Raw genomic sequence first — 5,810 nt, 5'->3', positions numbered from 1 at the left:
AGAAGCAGCCCTGAGCCAGAGACGGTGCGAGTTGAATCAGACCCTGGTTTCCTCGCCCCACAGCCTGCCCAGCGCCATCTCCCAGAGACCCCTGGTGAGAACCGGCCTGGGTCACTCGCTGCTGTGATGTGCTGGGAGCTCTCTTTCACCCTCCTCTCTGCCGCTTTCTCAGGGTCTCAGGGCTGCGACCCAGAACTGCCTCCCAGAGTGACTGTTTGCACTCAAAGCCTTGTCTAGAGTCTGCCCTCTGGAGACCCCAGCTTTAAACAACCAGCTACTATTATGGATTGAATGGTAACCCCCAAAAGGTGTGTCCACATCCTAATCCTCAGAATCTGTGATTGTGGCCTTATTTGGGGAAAGTGTCCTTGTAGATGTGATAAGTGAAGGGTCTTATGATGAGGTCACCCTGGATTATCTGCTGGACCCTAAATCTAACGACAGCCATCCTTGTAGGAGAGAGGCAGAGTGAGGCCTGATGCACACAGAAGAGAAGGCAGTGTGAGGACAGAGGCAGAGGATGAAGGCAGAGATCAGAGGATGCGGCCACCAGCCAGGGACACCCAGAGCCACCAGAAGCTGGAAGAGGCCAGGAAAGCCTCTCCTGGAGGCTTCAGAGGGAGCGTGGCCCTGTTGACACCTTGATTTTGGATTTCCGGCCTCTGGAACTGTGAGAGAATACATTTCTCTGTGAGAAGCCCCTCCATTTGTAGTCACTTGGTACAGCAGCCCCCAGGAAACTCCTACACCTGTCTTCTGTCTTGTGAGAAACTCCTGAGGTAATGGTATATAGCACTGGGGTTATAACTCATTCACAGATCACTTGAATTTTATCCCTAGAAAAAGTCACAGGCCATGGGAGAGATTTCAAGCAAAGGAGTGATATGGCCCAGCTATGTTTCTGCTTTTATTTTTATTTTTGAGACAGATCTCACTCTGTCACCCGGGCTGGAGTGCAATGGCACAATCTTGGCTTACTACAACCTCTGTCTCCCAGGCTCAAACGATCTTCCTGCCTTAGCCTCCCTAGTAGCTGGGACTATAGGCACACACCTCCATGCCCAGCTAATTTTTTTTATTTTTCTTTTTTGCAGAGATGGAGTTTTGCCATGCTGCCCAGGCTGCTCTTGAACTCTTGGGCTCAAAGGATCCACCCACTTCAGCCTCCCAAAGTGCTGGGATTGCAGGCATGAGCCAGCACGCCTGACCTCCCAACTGTGTTTTTAAAGGGTCTCTGGCTATTGTGGAAAATGCAGAGCAGAACTGGGGTGAAGGTAGGTTTCCCGGGGAAGGCCTGGGTCTGACCCTAAGCTGCTCCTGCCAGCCTCATGCCCAGGGCAGGCAGGTGGTGACTGACGTCTATGTCGGCAGCTGCGCCTGCAGCACCCAGTGCCCATTCTGGGCCGGCCAGCAGCCCCCCGGGCAGGCAGCGGCATCCGAGTGAGGGCCCTGGCCACTCAGCAGCCTCAGATAATGCTTCCCACTACTTTGTGCCAAAGAGCCTGGTGCACAGCTTTTCAGAAAACTTGAAAACAAAAGGTAATTTTATTTCCCTTCTCATCAAGGCCACTTTGCTCTCTGCCAATCATATTTCAGATGTGATCATCCCTGCCACACCCTCCTCTTCTCGACCTGACTAGCAAAAAAACCCAGTTGAATGAATCTCCCTCCCCCGGATGCAATCTTCCCTTGGGGAGAAAGACAGTTTATTCTCTTTGATGCTGGTGAATGTCCCTTACGTGTGATATATGGCCTCTCTTTGACCACCAAGGTGGTACACCCAACCTGAATTTATTCTTTTAATATCTCAGCCAAGGAGCAATTACTCCATGTTCTTTATTCTCCTTGATGAAGCATTTAAGGCATTACCTGTACCTTCCAAGCTGAAGTGCTGCTCAGGAGAGAAGGGAGAGGAGAAGGGCCCTATGACCGAATTTCCAAGAACTTTGGGGCAATTCGTCTTCTCTCACTGACCTCCCACACCCTTTCTTTCATCCCTACTGCCAAGACCCATTAGGGGAACCAAGTTGGTGCTGGAAAACTGAGAAGCACTCTACAGATGTACAGGGGGTGAGACATTTGGGCATTTCTTTCTTTCGTTGTTCTTTAGAGACAGGGTCTGGCTCTGTTACTCAGCGGTGACACCGTTGCTCACTGCAGCCTCAAACTTCTGGGTTCAAGCCATCCTTCTGCCTCAGCTTCCAGTATAAGCATGACCACAGGCATGCACCAACACACCCGACTAATTTCTTTTCTTTTCTTGTAGAAATGGGGTCTCGCTTTATTGCCTAGTCTGTCTTTGTAAGGAAAGAAGGAAACTCCCTTATCCCATCATTGCACACGCTGCAGTTAGTCATGCCCTTTGTTATGGCCCCTCTTGCACCAATGCAGGGAGCTCTCACTGGTGATCAGCACCTCCCCAGCATTTTCCCTTGCTCCCTCACAGGATGGTAAGCTCTCTTTGGAGAAACACAGACATCTCCTCCCGTCATGCCCCATCCTGGTGTCCTGGGCTCTTGGAGATGCTCAGAAAATAAACAGAGAGGTGGAACAGCGCACAAGTGACAGCTGATGATGGATGTTGCGGTGAGCCCCAAAGAGCTTTCCCCACAGACCCTGGAGTCCTGTACCCCAGTCCCCCGCAGCCTCCTCTCTACCTCCTCTGTGTTGCCAGAACTGTGATGGACAGCGGGACCGTCATCTGTCCTTCTCCTTGTCCTTCTGGCACACAAAACAGTGCACAACGTGAGGACAACTGGGAGGGGTTGGGAGAAAAATACAGCCGTTCATGTAGCCGAGAAGCCAGGCGAGATGATTTATTATGAATTCTTCATGGAAGCCACTCCCTCCACCTCCGACCTCTGACTGGCTCCAGTTCAAACATTTCCTTTGGTGTTTGAGGCAAATGGATGGAATTTGCATGTTTCTCTTCCAGCAGCAGCCACTGCCTGGGGACAGGATTGCTGTGGCTTTCTGTGGCAGACACATGGAGAGAGCCATCATCAGCCAAAGGAAGAGGATCGGAGGGCCCCCCCCCCGACCGCCACGGAGCCGAGACAGAGCTCGCCGCCCTTCTCTGATACCTGATCCCCACCACTCCCACCTGTATGGCCATTGAGGCTGGATCAAGGGAGAGGAGGGAAACTGAGGCACAGGAGGGGGCGAGTGAAATGGAAAGTTGTGGAGGAGAGCTCCAGCTGCTGTCTGAGCCCAGCTATCAGATTCCCCTTTGACCTGGTGCTTCTCCTTTCTTTACCTGTGCCTCAGTTTACCCCTGGGTTTCACAGGGCTGCACTTGGTCAGACTTTGCTAAAGCGTGGAGTTCCAATGACAGGAAAAATCTCCATGTACTATATCCACAGGCCCCAAACACTCGCAACCTTCCAAGTGAATGAAGCTGGACTCAGGCTCGGAATCCCCTTCAGGCAAGGGTCTCTAGCTAGACGTTAGGAACACTTGGTTTCTGTCTTTTACAGCTACCATCTATTGAATATGGCAAGGAGTAATGATTTCTCGCTTCTGACCCTGTGTAAAGAAATCTATTTAATGTTTTTAAAAGGTGAATTTATTTAGACACAAACATGGAAATGGCATGGGTGGGAGTGAAATGGAACAAGCTTCATGGAAGGGGAGCCAGGTTGTGTCTAATTAGGCCATTATTGTGTCTGTGTACCCAAACGCAGGACCTGAGGTCCTCTGGGCCACCCTCCCTCCCGAGTCTAAGATTCTTCGAGGCTATGGAGATCAGTTCAAGGTTTGGGACAACCAGGTAAGGCTGAACAAGAGGCTGATAGGAAGATCTGTTTTCAGCAGATGCCCTACATGTCCAAAGGTCAGGTTGGGGTGGGTCATCAGGGTTTCAAGAAGGAACAGAGACCAGCGACAGCCCCAGTCCTGGAACAGGAGCCTCGGCCCCATGCTGGAGCAGACAAGGACAGACACGTGCTGGAGTGGCCAGAGGGTGCCGGCCGCCTTGGCTAACTAGGAAGGAAAGTACATCATCTCTGGGTTTTGTCGGAAGCCTCCCTACTGAACTCGCCTCCAGCCCTCCCTTCTCTGTCTACAGGGACCCTTTTAGAGAAGAACCTGCCCCTTGGATTCAAAGTAGCCCACAGCCTTCTGAACTCAAGCTCCCAGGCAGGAAGCAGCCCGTCACAGCAGAGGGAGCAGGAAGGAATGCAGTGAAGAAAGCCGCCTATCTAAGCCTCTGCGATTCCTCCCATTGGCCCCAGGAGGACTTGCCCAGAGGTGCACAGTAAAAAGCACAGCCAGTGCAAACCCACATTTCCCCACCGAATCCGGTGCCGCCCTGTGCGGCCGGCAGATCTGGGAGTGATGCTAGGGTGAGGGGTGCAGCCCTGTCCCTCCTCGACATCTGCAGGACTCCGGGCTCATCATCACCATGACTGTGGGAAAGTGGCAGTTCCCTGGACTGGTGAGTGAAAACTTAAGTCAAGCGGAACACCTGGTGTGCTCCTATGAGTACATCCCAGGTGTGGGGCTGAATGGACACCCGGCTCTCCCTGCCCTAGCCCAGAGACAGGGCTGCTCAGGGACTTGGTGTTCTAACCCATGCTCAGACTCTGGGGGGCAAAGTTCTTTCATGGGATATTAAGGAATGCCCACACCCAGACTACTTGGCCTCTGAAGAATACAGAGGATGCTTAAGGAGAGGAGACATGCTCTGACCCCCTCAGCTCCTTCCTTCTCATTCTCCTCCCTCACCTCCTCTCCCTACCTCATCTCCCCTCACCTCCTCCTCATCACCAGTTTCCCCCCTCACATCCTCCCTGCTCACCTCCTCCCTGCTCACCTCCTGCCTACTCACCTCCTCCCCATCACCTCCTTCCTACCCATCACCTCCTTTGCCCCCTCACCTCCTCCCCGCTCACCATGTCCCCACTCACCTCCTCCCCATCAACTCCATCCCCTCCCACCTACTCCCTGATCACCTCCTCCCCATTCACCTACTCCCCATCATCTCCTTCCTCCCCTCACCTCCTCCCCATCATCTCCTTCCTCCCCTCACCTCCTCCCCATCATCTCCTTCCTCCTCTCACCTCCTCCCCATCATCGCCTTCCTCCCCTCACCTCCTTCCTATCACCTCCTTCCCCCAGCCTCCTCTAGCCTACTCCCCATCACTTCCTTTCTCCCCTCCCCTCCTCTCCACTCACCTCCTCCCCATCACCTCCTTCCTCCCTTCACCTCCTCCCTGCTCACCTCCTTCCCCGCTCACCTCCTCATCACCTCCTTCCCCCCACCTCCCCTAGCCTCCTCCCTATCACCACCTTCCCCCTTCACTGCCTCTCTATATCACTTCCTTCCCCCTACTTCCTCCCTGCTCACCTCCTGCCCACTCACCTCCTCCCTACTCACCTCCATCCCCCTAGAACCCCTCCCAATTCATCTACTCCTCATCACCTCCTTCCCCCCACACCTCCTCCCTGCTCCTTCTCCCTTCAACCCCTCCCCACTCACCTCCTCCTCCACCCCAATCATTGGCTCCCACGTTTGAGGTTGGAGAAGCCAGAGCTGTCTCCCAGCACAGCTGAGGACTGTTTGCTTTCACAGTGGCTCCGGGACCATAGGATGGTCCCCTGACTTGGTAGAAGAACAACAGCTCAGCAGCCCGGAGAGGTACATGGGCCAGAAGGACCCTGTGTGAGCCAGAGGGACCGTGTGTGGGTCCATGTGTGAGCCGGAGGGACCGTGTGTGAGCCAGAGGGACCCTGTGTGAGCCAGAGGGACCATGTGTGAGCCAGAGGGACCGTGTGTGAGCTGAAGGGACCATGTGTGAGCCAGAGGGACC

At 53.8% G+C, this 5,810-nt stretch overlaps 1 long non-coding RNA gene across 1 annotated transcript; it reads left to right on the top strand.

Annotated features, from left to right (window-relative positions):
* Positions 1 to 1,153: 1,153 nt before the first annotated feature.
* Positions 1,154 to 4,325, top strand: LOC105731875 (uncharacterized). The gene is made up of 4 exons (XR_001110842.2): positions 1,154 to 1,274; positions 2,447 to 2,586; positions 2,936 to 3,769; positions 4,067 to 4,325. It is a non-coding gene; the product is annotated as an uncharacterized LOC105731875 (long non-coding RNA).
* The last annotated feature ends 1,485 nt before the right edge of the window (positions 4,326 to 5,810 follow it).

Source organism: Aotus nancymaae, unplaced genomic scaffold, assembly GCF_030222135.1.
Source record: "Aotus nancymaae isolate 86718 unplaced genomic scaffold, 86718_ANA_hifiasm-v0.15.2.pri h1tg000029l, whole genome shotgun sequence".
NCBI classification, from domain to species: domain Eukaryota; kingdom Metazoa; phylum Chordata; class Mammalia; order Primates; family Aotidae; genus Aotus; species Aotus nancymaae.
Note: the sequence above shows the minus strand (reverse complement) of the source record. Positions and strands in the feature narration are given on the sequence as shown.